Source organism: Lactuca sativa, chromosome 7 (assembly GCF_002870075.4).
Source record: "Lactuca sativa cultivar Salinas chromosome 7, Lsat_Salinas_v11, whole genome shotgun sequence".
NCBI classification, from domain to species: Eukaryota; Viridiplantae; Streptophyta; class Magnoliopsida; order Asterales; family Asteraceae; genus Lactuca; species Lactuca sativa.
In genome coordinates, this window is record NC_056629.2 from 108,725,960 (window position 1) to 108,741,973 (window position 16,014).

The 16,014-nt window shown below is 36.9% G+C and overlaps 1 long non-coding RNA gene across 8 annotated transcripts; it reads left to right on the forward strand.

The window, feature by feature from the left end:
* The first annotated feature begins 1,129 nt into the window (after positions 1-1,129).
* Positions 1,130-4,845, forward strand: LOC111911070 (uncharacterized). 8 transcript variants are annotated; one of them, XR_002856764.3, is made up of 6 exons: positions 1,130-1,333; positions 1,489-1,608; positions 1,756-1,880; positions 1,998-2,272; positions 3,820-4,449; positions 4,616-4,845. It is a non-coding gene; the product is annotated as an uncharacterized LOC111911070 (long non-coding RNA). The 8 variants fall into 8 exon arrangements; XR_006184954.2 differs by having other exon boundaries at positions 1,133-1,333; positions 1,998-2,015; positions 2,115-4,449; XR_006184955.2 differs by having other exon boundaries at positions 1,135-1,333; positions 1,998-3,927; positions 4,364-4,449.
* Positions 4,846-16,014: the final 11,169 nt, after the last annotated feature.

Consider the following 16,014-nt stretch of genomic DNA (forward strand, 5'->3'; position numbering starts at 1 on the left):
TTTTTTTTGCTACATGTCATCTTCTCCTTCATTTTGACATTTGTCATTTTGTGAGAATTTTAGAAATTTTATTTTTTACTTGTCATTTTTTAAGAATTTCTATTTTCTTAAAATAAAATTCCATAAAATTGTAATGGGTTATATAAGGAAATAAAATCATCCTATTAATTTGGTAGTAATTTCTCATAAATATTTCAAACGATTTAGTTTCTTTTGCAAATTTTCAGAAGATTACATTATGTTATGTAAAATATTATATTATAAAATATTTCATATTTATATATTGATATTAAAATTTTATTTTTAATAAACTCGTATAATACACGAGTGTTACACTTAGTTTTTTAATGTACAATATTAAAATAAAAAAAAATGTATTTATTACAATTTAATATCATATATATGATATTTAATACTTTACATATATAAGTATATATGTTTAATTTTAAAAATTGAAACAAACCAAAAGTAGACAAATGGATAATATTTATTTCAAAAATACGACAAAATGATAAGTGTTAAAACTCATAAAAGATTGATATGTGACAAAAAAAACATTCATTTGTTAAGGAGAATTAATTATTTGTATAAAATTATAAGAAAAAACATTTGAATTTTAATAATTTAATATTATTATTATTATTATTTTTTATAAACTTAAACTTCAAAATTAGGGGTGAGCAAAAGGACCGAACCGGCCGGAACCGGACCCGTCCCGGGAACCGGCTTCGGCCAAAATCAAGAACCGAACCGGCCCGGTGGTTCTACCGGTTCCCGGTTCTTGTCGTGTCTTCAAATGTTGGAACCGGTTCTTGAAAAATAGCATCATACGGTTCCGGTTTTTGCCGGTTCTATCGGTTTTTGTCGGTTCTACCGGTTCCGGTTATATCGGTTCCGGTTCCTACCGGTTCCCGGTTCCAAAAATCCACAAAAATAACGTCCCGGTCCCGGCCCGACCAGTTCCATCGGGTTTCGGTTCCGGTGCCGGTTCCGATCCCGGTACCTGTTCCGGCCGGTTTCCCGATCCATATGCTCATCTCTATTCAAAATATTTAAAATTTTATATTTAATTTTTCTTTTAATATTGAAGATCACACTGGGAAAAAAATTACCCCCTCGACCCAAAATAGAAAAGGAATTTATCCCTTGACCGAAAATAGAAAAGGTTTCGTCCGAAAAATGTTGATACGTATGCAGATTCCCGTCGGCTATAGCAAAAATTATCCCCCTCGGACTAGTCGGTGCCTGAACGCTCTTCTGCCATGGATTCCATCGTCGCACCCAACAAACTGCAGATTACCGTCCGATTCTGTAAGCCCTACACCCAAAAATGGTACCCGTCCCTCGAATTACTTTTTTCTCAAAATTAGGGCTTTCAATTTTTTTAGTAGTCGTTCGTTTCTTTAGCAACTCTTTCATCTTGATCGCAAAATCTACTATCTCTCATCTCTGATATCATTAAAATGTGATGTGGATTTTTTATTTCAGTGACAAAAAGATGGATGGAGATGAAGGTTTGAGAACTGTGGAGTGTTTAAGAGGCTAATTGATTGCTGAAAGAGCAGATTCCAAGGCTACTAACGATGAATCTGAACAAACTGACAAAAGGTTTGCGTTTTTGACTTCTAATTCTTTCTCAGATTCTTAAACATCACCATTTTGATTATGTTCTTTGTTTTTTTAAGCTAACGGTCGTCAATTAACTTAGAAAACATAAGTACCAAAATTAACTTTGGTTCGTGTGTTCTCTTACAGGTGAATAAGATTATATTTGCAAGTATTCAACTATATATTACCACAGTTTCAGGAAGTATTGAAGACTGGACAGTGAGAAAAAAGCCAACACAAGTATGAAATTACAGTATCTGGGCTTTTAATCGGTAGGTTACAATCAGAGACTTTCAACCAGGATACCCATATTTTGATTTTTTTTAGTTACCTATGAAAATTCCACATATTCAGAATTATATTGACACGAGAAGTTGCTCTCCTTGCAGACCACCTAAACCTATCAGGTGTGGCAAACCTATTTGCTTTCCATACGTTTGGATTTTAGAAAATCCATTTATGATATCGTGTGATTGTGCTACATGAGCTTGATTTATGGTGTCCAGGTGTTTGATGGAATGCTCCTATGAATCTTCAAAATTACCTGAAAAGCCAGGTAAAATCAAAACTTCTATTAAAAAATTCGGGGTATTTTTGATATTTCGGAAATGAAACAACAATTTCTTAGAAGCATCTTCCTGAGTTACATGCTGCATAGCAAAAGGTATGACAAATGACAACAATTTCTCTTAAGGGTATTTGAGTCATTTCCACATATTCACCATTGTGTCATAGAAACTCCATTTCCACACAGAAAAAAGATATGGAAACTGCTATAAAAGTAATTTCTTGAAGGGTATTTTAGACCTTTCAAATTAAGACAAATTCTTGAAGAGTAATTTTAGACATTTCAGCTGAAAAAAACAATATCTTGAAGGGCATTTTAGACATTCCACATATTAATTCACCTTTGTATCATCAGAAACACCATTTTTACAAAGAAAAAGTTATGGAAACTGCTATAATTTTTTTTCTTGAAAAGGGTATTTTACACATTCCACATATTAGTTCACCTATGTATCATCAGAAACTCCATTTTCACCAAGAAAAAGTTATGGAGACCGCTATAATTTTTTTTTCTTGAAAAGTTTTATTTAGACATTTCAAATCACAAAACAATTTCTTGAAGGATATTTTAGATATTCAACATATTCACCTTTTTATCATCAAAAATTCCATTTCCACAAACAAAAAGTTACGGAAACTGCTATAAAAATAATTTGTTGAAAAGGGTGTTTTAGACATTTCAAATCACAAAACAATTTCCTGAAGGCTATTTTAGGCATTTCCAGATATTCACCTTTGTATGTTTAGAAACTCCATCTCCAACTGCACCAAATCATAACCTTGCTACCATGTTGACTTGACCAAGAAGTCTATTTCATCATCTTCAACATCCAAACTTTCAAGTTCACCAAAACCATAAAAGGAGTTACATAAAGTCTTTACAACAGTCCCATGAACCAATAACAAAACAACAAGAATAGAAAAAAAAAAGTTGATTTTACCCATGCTTTAAAAGGTTTTGTTAGTTTGAGAATACGATCATCAAATGTAAAATATGGTGTGTTAAATAAAATAGTAAAAGCAAATTCTACTTTTTAGCGGTTAGCTTTAAATTTTGGTGTTGATCAAATTAACATTTTTTTATTTTATTTTTTTTGTATTTTCTTTAAATTTTATAGACAAGTTAATGTTTTTGGTTTGATTTCCAATACATATCTCACTAAAATAAATTTAAATTTAAATATGCACTATTACTTAAATAATAATCATATAGTTGCTCATGTGGAGGAAGACGAATTGTAGAGGAGGTAGCCAATAGTAAGATTATCATTTTCAATAGTAAATCTCAGCAGCTGAAATTTGGTTAAGAAGGACATGTTCTATGAACTTGTAATTATGCTTAAAAATTGTTAATTAATCATGGCCAAACTGGTTTTTAACATTTGGGATTTATTTTTAAATCTCTACACCATTGGAAGCTCCATTTTTTAAGAATCTCCAGGATTGTTGATTACAAACTTAATGATAACAACCATAGTCCATTATGGCCAATTTTCGGTTCGATTTTCTGCAATCATTTTAACCTGAATCAAGAACTGGTACTCATATTTCTATCTATGTTGTTTTATTGTTTAATATGTCATAACGCTCGCTAATTTCATGTACATTTGAGTTTTTAGATGACATTCTTATTTCATTTTATAGGCTCTTGGTTTGATTTTGTCAATTTCTTGGAAGCAACAAACAAGAATGGGAAAATGAAGTTGAGATAATCAAAACTACTACCAGTGTGAGGCTAGAAGTGTAATTATAGTCAGTCTTACATTATTTATAGTTTGGAAAGCTTCTTGATTTAATACAAGGATCGGAAAATAGATTTAATTATGTTGGTCTATTTCAGTTTATTTATATCTAGGACAGTAGAAAGATGATTTAATACCAAAATGTTTGGAGTAAGCAATATAAAAGATGTTGCTAAATTTATGTCGTCTCTTTCTGTATTTTGCCTTATAAAATATATATTGAAACCAGACCACCATTTAACTATATTTCTAATTTACTTAAATATTTGTTTATAAACCTTTCAAACTACAATGCCTTGATAGGAAAAAAAGGTATAAGTACAATCTTGGTTATAACACAATGTCAAAAAATTAAAAGAAATATGTCAACATAATTTGGAACTCTTTTTCTTTCTGATTTTGGCTGATTACACTTTCTTTATCTTGTGTGTGATGTGTGCTTTCAGGTTGTGTGTGTGAGTGTGCCAATTGTTGTTTCTTTGCTACTACCATATTAGACACCCCGACTGTTTAATATAATACCTGAAAGAAGGTATCAATCAAAAGAGTGGTTCCCTCCTTCAACCTAAAGGTTTTTGGATATCTAAGTAATCTACAATAAATAATCAAAGTTATTTATTTATTGTAAATTACTTGTAGAGATGTTTATGTTATGTTATTAACAATCTAACATCCACCTTTCATGGATGATTATGCAGGTTAAAGTAGAAGAAATAGTTGCAATCGTCAATGGCTTCAATGAACCTGGTTCAATTGTGGGACGAAATTGGCTTTTGTAACGTGTAGATTTTTTTGATGCATCAACATAACATATGTCATTCAATGGATTCAAAAAACATTTTGCTATGATATACTAGCCATTCAAATCCATGCCAATGGTGCGGGTGACCTTCATCTAATTTTATGTTAATTGAAGCTATTCCCTAAACATTGTTTGTCTATACTAACTTTTCTCACAAAAGTCTTTGCATCCATTTAATAGGTTAACCTAAATTGCTTAGACTATTCTTATTTGCAACCGAATTCAACTCAACTATCTATTAAATATTTATTTTCTCTTTTCCATCTATAAAACCCAAATAAACCAAAATTTTCATACGGATTAGCAACTTGAACCTACCAAAGCTTTTACTATGTAAATATAATTTGTAGTTATGTTTATTTTATTTTAAATAGAATCTATAACCTTTTTTATTCTATAAAAATACAAGTAATATATTTATTTTAAAATAAAGAAATAATTTATAATTTCATTATAAAAAGTTTTTATAAATATATCAATATTGGTCTTGATTTATAGAGAAAAAAATTATAGATTTTGATATAGTTTGATGTTTAATAAAATTATAGTTAAAATACAAATATAGATAACATACAAATATATGTAGTATACATTTTTTTATAACAATTTAAATTATTTAACCACTGAGAAATATCCAAATGTCAGGGAGCTAGGTAGCAAATACATTTCTAAAAAAATGGGCAACTAGGCATGGGTGATTAACCCCGTCGGTTCGTTTTCAAGAGGGGTCCATCTATCTATACCCCTCTTTTAATATATTTATACTGTCACACCTTCGGAGCAGGACGGCGGAAACGTTCGAAGGCAGGTGACGTCATTGAGCAGTATCATAACAATTAAATATAAATGAAATATAGCAAATCCAAATATCATACATTAAGATAACGAACTTACATTGTTTTTACATCATGTATTTGTTCTCAAATATAAATGATTAACCCCGTCGGTTCGTTTTCAAGAGGGGTCCATCTATCTATACCCCTCTTTTAATATATTTATACTGTCACACCCCCGGAGCAGGACGACGGAAACGTCCAAAGGCAGGTGACGTCATTGAACAGTATCATAACAATTAAATATAAATGAAACATAGCAAATCCAAATATCATACATTAAGATAACGAACTAACATTGTTTTTACATCATGTATTTGTTCTCAAATTACACAAAAGAGACATTAGTAAGTAAATTCCAAACTACAGCAAAATAATCCAGAATCCGTGATCCATAAACTTGCTTACTGATTTACTGAGAATACAAGTGGTTTGAAAAGCGTCAACATATAATATGTTGGTGAGTCCATAAGCATTTGTGTATAAAAAAATTGTGATAGTTTAGAAACCCAGAAAATCCAATATTTTATGTTAAAATAGTTGTAAGTCTTGTTTCCAATAAAGTATACTTGCATGTGTGTTTTAGTTTATTATCTTTCGAAACTGTATAAAATTGTTTTCTCCAGAAAATCTTATATTTCCTGATGTACAAAGTAGTAGCCTTCAAACCCTAAGACTTGTGTGGTAAAATTTCGTTTAAGGTATCCAAACAATAGTTGATTATAAACAAAAGGTGTAACTCGCGTAAATTTCTAAATAATATTGTTATATTCTAAGTGAGTCGTTATAACCATACTAAAATGACGGAGTGTCTGTTTTAACGTTCTTCAGGCGTTGGTTTTGTTGAAGACATTTGTCACCCTAGACTGGCCGATCTAGCTGTAGCGAACAACGAAGGTGCGGGGTGTCAACCTCGTATAGATCTATACATAAATTCATGCTTTCCCTTCAGGTGACTCTGGTTATAACCCTTACAGGACTTTAAATGTAGACTATTATATAGGTACAGTGAAAATGCGTCTGACTAGAATACTAACCGATATTTACGCAAATAGTTGAATTCTGTTATTTATTTAATAAATAACAATAGTTGTACTTGTTGACTAAATATTTTGTTTTTGCTTCTTAACATTAAGCTCGTTGACTAGGCGTTTCATTTCGTTTATTGAAAATAATGTACTTTGTATCATATTTATAAAAAAATGACTCAAGATTATCGATGTTGGCAAAAGTGGCCCTTCTTTTTATAAATTATCAAATAAGACCCATATCTGTCAAAAAGTGACATGAGTGATCCAAAAATACGAGAATTGTTGAAAAATGGTCCATTTCTTCTAAAATACTCATTTAGACTCGTATTCAAGAAAATGTCCAAAATGGCCCTTATTTATTTAAATAATTCCATTTTTTGCCCATTTTAATTGAAATATTCATTAATAACACAAACTTATCCTATACTTCAAAATGACCTTTATATATATATATATATATATATATATATATATATATATATATATATATATATATATATATATATATATATATATATATATATGGCCGAAAATGGTCTAAGATACTAATATTTTCATAATTTAACATCTTCAGAATTTTATGTCCAACATGTTTGAGTAATTTCTTTGAGCAAATCCTTGTGGTTCTTGACTTAGCAATTTGAGAATATATTTCATGTAAATGCTAGCCTATACTCTAACACATATTATGTGAAATATGGTTCAAAATCTTGAGACTTGCTCAAAATCTCGATTTCTTGAACTATTCATGTGGAGTTTCATAACCATAATCACATATAACATAGCATACATCCACACAAAGCAATATATCAAGATTTAAACAAGACTATGACTTGCATTCTTCCCCAAAACAAGGAAAACTAAAAAATAGGGGTATGAAGCTCACCTTGAGTAGAGGAAAGGTGTGGTTGAAGAGGTGAGGTGGGAAATTGGAGCCTAGAAAACTTGAAGTGTTGGATGAATCCCTTGGAGATTTTTGATACCTTAATGTTATTAACACATGAATTTATGTGTGAGTAGAAAGGATTCTAAAAATTAAGTGTATGAAACATTTAACTAGGCATAAAGTACTTACAGGAACTTAGAAGGAATGGTGAAGAAAATGGTTTATGGAGCTTGACTTGAGTTCTTGGGAGAGTTGATGGAGGATTCCCAGAAATGAAATGAGTTTGTAAATTGAGAAATGGGGTTTACGCTCCTTTATATGGGAATGGGAAATTGATGGGATATTTACTTGGATTATTGCTGGGTAAAGCCTTATCACTGGAGGCTAATAAATTACTAAGATTTGCATTGGAAACTTACGTATTACAACTCACAATCCGTAAACACCTTTGAAATGGAAAGGGGTTCACGGTATAAATGGGCCTTAAACTAAGGTCTACAGTCTACGGGAGGTCCACCAAAGGTGGTTTACGGTCTAAATGGATTTTCACAAAGGTTTACGCTCAAGGGGGGGGGGGTTCCCTTAAGGGTTTACGGCCAAATGGCGGTCCTTCATGGTGTTTACAACCTAAAGGTTGCTTAGGATGGTGTTCACGGTCCATTCTTGGTGATTTGAGGTAGTTCATGGCCAAAGTGGCCCCCTTGGAAGTTGTTCACGGTATTGGGAGCTTCCTAGGGAAGTGTTCATGGTCTAAATATATTAATTCTAATGTGTTGGTTTGATTGTTTGTGTGCTAAATATTTTGACGTAAATCCAAGATCATATTTGATTGTATTTCTCATGAGAGTTTAGAATAATATAATTCCCACATATTACATTACCATAACATAATAGCAATATAGATATAACCTTTACACATACAAGACCCCTTTTGACTTGGTTTTTAGATCAGGGAATTTCTAGTTGTGACATCATCCCCTCGTTAGAGGGAATTTCATCCCGAAATTCTTTAAAAGCTATTCTCACGAACTAGCAAAAAGGTGAGGGTATTTTTGCATGATCTGATCCTCGCGTTCCCATGAGAATTCAGGTCTGCGCTTGGCATTCCATCGAACCTTCACAATGGGGATGCAACTTTGTTTCGTGCACTTAACTTCTCTATCCATAATCTCGATAGGATGTTCAATGAATAGAAGGTTCTCATTCACTTCAATCTCGTCTATCGGGACTGCGAGAGTTTTGTCCGATAGACACTTATTTAGGTTTGACACATGGAATACAGGGTGTATATTACTAAGTTCTGAGGGTAGTTGTAGTTTGTAGGCTACCGGACCGATCCGGGCAAGGATCCCGAATGGTCCGATGTATCGGGGATTTAGCTTCCCTCTCTTTCCAAATCGTATCATCCCTTTCCAAGGGGAGAGTTTTAATAACACCCGTTCTCCCACTTGGAACTCCAAAGGCTTTCGTCTTTTATCTGCATAGCTCTTTTGTTAGTCTCGCGATGCTTGGAGTCGTGCTCTTATCTGGACTATCTTTTCCGTTGTTTCTCGGATAATCTCGAGTCCCGTGAGGGTGCTGTTGGGCATTTTCCCTTTTGCAAGCTGGGTGTTTCCCACCTCAGCCCAACAAAGGGGTGATCTGCACTTCCGGCCATACAAGGCCTCAAAGGGAGCGACTCCTATGCCCGTGTGGTAATTGTTATTATATGAGAGTTCGATTAGGGGAAAGTGGGTATCCCAAGCTTTACCAAAATCTATTACACATGCCCGGAGCATGTCTTCTAGAGTCTAAATGGTTCGCTCACTTTAGCCATCAGTCTGTAGGCAGCACTCATATCCAGTTGGGTTCCCAAAGCTTTCTGGAGTGACTGCCAAAAGCGAGAGGTAGATCTACTATCTCGATCAGAGATAAAAGATATGGGAACTCCATGAAGTCTCACCACCTCTTTCAGGTATATTTGTGTTAGTCTTTCCATATTGTACGCCTCCTTTATTGGCAGGAAATGGGCGGATTTTGTTAATCGGTCAAAGATCACCCAGATAGCATCCATACCGTCTTCCGTCTTGGGTAATTTGGTTATAATATCCATTGTTATTCTCCCCCATTTCCACTCGGGTATTTCAGGTTCTTGTAGTAGAAACGAGGGCTTCTGATATTCCACTTTAACCTTGGAACAGGTGAGACACTTGCCCACGTATGTGGCAATCTTTGCTTTCATGTTTGGCCACCAATAATGTTGTTTAATATCTAAGTACATCTTATTGGAACCCGGATGGACATAGTACTTCGTTTTGTGAGCCTCATTCATAACCACATCCCAGAACCCACCAAACTTCGGTGTCCAGATCTGGTCCATAAGGTAGTAAGCTCCGTCCTCTTTGACCATTAGATTCTTTTCCATTCCACACCAAACTTTGGTGTCCAGATCTGGTCCATAAGGTAGTAAGCTCCGTACTCTTTGACCATCAGATTCTTTTCCATTCCACACCAAACTTCAGTGTCTAGATCTGGTCCATAAGGTAGTAAGCTCCGTCCTCTTTGACCATCAGATTCTTTTCCGTCCTCTTTGACCATCAGATTCTTATCTAATTGACGTGTCATTGACTATGTCAGAGTTCGACAGCGGCTTTAAAGAGCTACGATTACTAGTCGGGTTTGGAGTCATACTTGCAATAATAGTTTTAGACTTATCCAAGTGGGAGACTATTGGATTAGATGTCTAAGCCCATAACTATTATTGGTATGTACTCGACCCGGGAGTAGCATGGTCCATTTGGGTTGCATATCATCAGGACAATTTGTTAGGATGGACTCTTGAGAGAAGGTTATATATGATTTATTAATATATTATAAGTTATAATATATTAATATGAAATCATATGTTTTAATTAGTATTGATCAATGAATTAATTTGGAATTAATTTAGTGATCAAAAGAGACTAATTAAATCTATGGGAACTAATTATGGTAATTAGTTATATTTATATGTGTTGGGCTTATGATCCATGTTGGACCAAGTTTATGTATGGATATATAAAGAGTTGGGCCACATGAACCATGGATCATAACACCCATGGGTATAGATTTGGGTTATACCCATGACCCTTGGAATCCTACATATAAATATGTTTATTCATAGCCAAAAATGCTTAGACATGTTCTTGGAGCTCATGGAGGTGTTTTTGGTGCATGGAGTTTCTCTCTTAAGAGCCACCTTTGTTCACGATGTGTTGTGACTTAATTTGAAGCTTCCACAGTATTAGGGCTAAGCTCTTAAGGCCAAATACATCAAGACTTCAAGCTACATAAAAGGTATGTTACTCTAACTAGTATCTTGTATGGTATATAACAATTTCATGCTAGTTATAGGATTAATACCTTGGAAACATCATTGCATGTATAATTAGTGAAAACATAGATCCAAGGTATTTAGGGTTGTATGTGCACCATAGGATGTTGTAGAATACAAAACCCATCAAAAAATAGTCAAATATAAGCCACCACTCAATCATTATAGAGTAATCTTTTACATAGAACATGGTTGCAATCTTGATAGTTGTTCTATATAAGATTCACTATGCTATTTTACACCATTTACCCTTATAAATTATAGAATCTTATTCTTTCCCATTACTTTCAGGGACTTGCTTGGAAATCAATTATCTTGTTATATCACAGGGTCACTTTTGGATAGATCAAGGACTTGATGGCTCACACCAAGGTTCGGTACTTTCAAGTTTATACTTGAACAATTGTAATATCTTTTGATTTTGACAAAATAAAAGATTTTTTTATTAAAAAGTAATAATAAGAATCAAGATACAAAAACGGATTGCGTCTTCGATGCAACCGTCTATCTTATAGATTCTTAATTCAGTATTTTGCAACTATAATCAAATCAGATATGTGATTTATTTCCTATATATATAGTTAATTAATTATGATGATAATATAGTTGTGTTTTGTTTATTAAAGTTATATGTAAGCTAATCACCTTAATTTTGTTGTAGGGTGGATAGCCAAAACCTTTTTGACTCTGCTAAAGTAAGAAGAACAATGTGTCATTATAAGTAAAACTATAAAAGAACAAAGGTTTTACCAATATGTAAACTAATTACCTTAATTTTGTTATATTCCATCTCCTACATATTTACATATTTTCCCGTATTTATTTTTCCTTCTATCTCTCAAAACTTCTTGTCATTTCAAATATTTTTGTAAACATCATTTTACTTAGATGTCTGGTCAAAAGCACCGCATGATGGCTTATATCAAAGTTTAAGCTTAGCTCTTTCATGAGGGTTGATGCGACCTTGGATTGGCTCGACCGGTATTGTTCACTTGGATTCTCGGCTGCCTTTGCAAGATCACAAAGAAAGGAGGCCGTCAGCCGCTTTCTAGGAGGAGCTCCCGGAAGAATGCTCCGACAGTCAAGTTAGAGAGTGTTTAGGATCTTTGGGTGTGCGCTCTTAGAGAGTCCAGAGAGCTTACCTCGTAGTTCTAAGAGCGTGTCCTTTTATGCCTAGCTCCCTTGCCTGATTCGTACCAGACAAGATCGCTTTTTGGGGAGACAGGATCAGGGGTGCTGATTGGAGAGTCATGCGCCTTCAACTTGTAACAGCCCGGATTTCTAGGTATCTTTTATGCTTATGTTTTTGGTGTTTTGTGAGGGGACTCGGCGAGTTGAAGCTCAGACTCGCCGAGTAGGATCGCGGTTCTGGACGCGGGTTCGCGCCTGGACTCGGCGAGTCCAGGGTATGGACTCGGCGAGTCCGCGCTGTTTAATGAAACCCTAATTTCTCGGGTTTGGGACCTATTTAAAGGGCCTTAAGGCCGTCATTTGTACCCACCAGCCCCCTGAGTGAAACCCTAGCGAGTTTTGAGCGTTTGGAGCAAAGCAAGGAGCCATTATTGACCTTAGAGGTGTTGCATTGCAAGGAAAAGGAAACAATAGCTAAGGGAAATCAAGAGGAGCCACTTCCTGAAGATTTGAGGTCCAGAACATCACATTTGAGGTACTACTTTCGAGCTATTCTCTGTTTTGTTGATGTTTATATTGATTTAAGGCTTATTGAGCCTTTTGTGGCTAGATCTAGTGTTTCCTTGGTCCCTTTAGTGACTTAGGTTCTGGATCTGGACCCTTGGAGGTCCAGAGTGTCCCTTTGTCCCAGCTTTGTATAGATCCATGGGGGTTTTGGATTGGGATCTTTATGCTTAAGGTCAAAACACCATTTATGAGCCATGGAATGTGTTATGAGCACCAAGACATGAACTTTACGTGATGAATAAGCTTAGGAGGGCCAGATCTATGAATTGTTGGAGCGGATCTGACCTCAGAAGCAAGTTTGAGTTGATGCATGGCGTGGACTCGCCGAGTCTGAAGAACAGACTCGGCGAGTAGCATGAAGATTGTCCTTGACCACTCAGTGAGTGGTCCAACCGAGTTATGAGTTGACTCAGTGAGTCAGGGAGAGTTAGAGAGGGTTGACAGGTGGACTGAGTCGAGCAAGGACTCGCCGAGTTGTTCTTGAGACTCGGCGAGTTGAGTCGTGGTGGCCCCACGATTCATGCCAGGTGGAACCCGTCGAGTCAGGGGAGTACTCGACGTGTCAAAAGAGAATCCTAGAGAGTTGGTGGATACGTATAGACTCGCCGAGTCGCCCTAGTGCACTCACCGAGTCCGGTCAAAGTTGACCGTTGACCGTTGACCAGTGTTGACTTGATAGGGGTAGTCAACCTTAGTAGTAAAGGTGTTAATTAAGAGACATTTGATGTTATAGGAGGATTATAGCTCGGAGGATCGAGCACGAGTGATTTCCAGGATTCGCGAGTTATCGAGATACTCGAGGTGAGTCTTCTCACTATACTAGACCCGGAAGGGTTGACTGTGTGACCGGAAGGTCGGATATGATATGAGATATATGTGTTATGTGTGATAAGTTAATTGTTATAATTGCCATGTATGATATGCTTGATATGGGCCGGAAGGCGAATATGTTATGGGCCGGAAGGCATTGTATTGTGGACCGTAAGGTTGGCGTGGGTAGGACCGGAAGGTCTACCCAGTCGGGACAGAAGTCCCCTGAGACACATGGACCGGAAGGTCAGGGCCTGGAAAGGCGTATGTGCGTAAGTTGTATTTTGGGGAACTCACTAAGCATTTATGCTTACAGATTTTGTGATATGTGTTTCAGGTACTAGCGAGGACCTTGGGAAGGCGCCGACGTGATCTGTACACACTGATGGAAGATTTATGATCTTGGGATTTGTATGATTGTATTATGACATGATACATTGGATTTTGATGACTTTTGTGATGGGAATATATTTTAAGAAATGAAAAATTTGTTTTAAATTTTCCGTTGTTACACAACTGTTAGGGCGCTTTTATTGGCTCTGACGGTAGTGGCCTGATCCTCCTGCTTGTCTCCTGACCATATCTTTTGCCTCGGAGCTGGGAGCGTCCCTTGGCGGGCGCGAGCCTTTCGCCTGTACATTCCCCTCCCGGGGGCGCCAGCGGACGCTAAGCCTGCTGGGATGGGCTTGGTTGGCGTGCCCGGCTCGTGCTTTTGTCGTGCTGCCCTAGGCATGTCATCAAGTCCCCCAGTCCAATAGTCGTAGAGTTGCAGCAAAAGTTACGACGTTTTGGACTTAGCTAGCTTACGTGTGTTGGTTTTTCTTTTGCCCGTCGTTCGGTCTTTAATGGCGATGTGACTGCACAAGATGATTGGCAGTTACGTCATCGTGTCAGGCATTTAAATGTCCCGCCTCTTCCTTTTCTTTATAAGGGAATTTAAGCGGTTCCTCTTTATCTTTTCCTCCTTCTTTCTTCGTCTTCCTTTTTTGTGGTTTGTCTTCTTCTTTCTTCCTTACTCATGGCAAACCTTCTCGGTATCCTCCCTTCCGCCACTGAGTATCGTCAACTAGAGGTCACATATGGCTTATCTTCTTTGGAAGGTGTAGAGTTTCCTACACCCGGTTCTAGTATCGCATCCCCTCCCCTGGCAAGATTGGGGTTTACTTGAAAACCCTAGATGCTCGCATCCATTTTCCTTTGACTAATTTTCAAGAGGAGGTCTTCTAGAAAGACGGTTGCAGTCTTCAGATGCTGACCCCCAATGCAGTCAACAAATTGGTTGCATTTGAAATGATCTGCACGGCCAACGGGTATCTTTCGGATTACTTCGTTTTCAAGTTTTTATTTCGGTTCTGCATCACTCGAGATAAGTTCACCTTTTCGGTCCGACGAGGCGGGCACGCCTTAGTTCCCAACGGGCGGACCCCTAAGAACTGGCATGTAACACTGTAAAAATTAAAACAATTTATCACATTTGAAAACACATTTTAAATAAAACCATTGATTCATAAAGTGTCATAACATCATGTTTTTAATTTACAAATGTCTCCCAAGATCAAAATATATCCAATCCTATATGTGTGTACGCATCAAGCCGGCGCCTTCCCGCAGTCATCACTGGTACCTTAAACACATAACACTGAACACTGTAAGCATAAGCTTAGTGAGTTCCCCAAAATACCACACTAATCACATAATAGCCACTCGAGGTTGTAACTCTGTTGACCCTCTGGTCAATGTGTCTCAGTGGGGCTCTCCAGCCCTAACTCTCTGTGGGCCCTCCGTTGTTACAAGTTAGTATTAGAGCCTTGGTTTGAGGGATTCGAGTACACCTTCGGGCGTAACTGAACTCAAACTGAGGATTTGAGAAAAATTTTCAAAAACAAAATCATAAAATTCTTATAAAGGATTTTGTGGTAACCAAGGATGAAGCAGTGTGTACGATCAGCCAGCGCCCGAACGGTAAAATCCCCAAAATACCCTTACAATATGTGTTATGAGATATGAAATGCATGACAGAAGACTAGGTATTCATATTAGGACTAGAGTGGCCTGATTTGTGATGCCTTAGTCTAGGGAAATTTGTTGCTATGAGATGCTGCGAGAGCGAGCGGATCGCTAGTGCATGGCAGGAATAGAGTACTCATGATCCGGGGTTTGGGGAGGAGGACTTGGGGTGAATGCTGATGCGGTGGAGTCGGTAGTATTGGGCCCGTACTATCGAAGACACCGGGTCAGTGGGCAACCCAAGTAAGAATCCCTGGGTATCTGAGACTGAGTAGGGTTGAGTTATCGAGTGCGATTATGCTCGATAGAGTCTCTGATATTTCTATGTTGTATTTCAGAGGCATCATGGTTGGACCATGCCACAGACCCAGTACGAGCAGTGTGAGTGACGAGGAGATTCGTCAGATGATTCATGAGGAGGTGACTGCAGCGATCCGGGCTGAGATTCCGGAGATGTTTGGGTCTATTAAGACCACTTTGATGGAGACATTTGATGAGCGGTACGCCGCGTTGACTGAGGCTGCAGCTGCTGCAGCTACCGCAGCTGTGGCCGCTGCCAGACCACAGGGAGGTGACTCGTTGCTATTTCGGGAGTTCAGCAACACGAAGCCACCTGAGTTTGACGGGACGCAGGATCCGATCACTGCGATAAGATGGATTGCTGATATCGAGGGATGC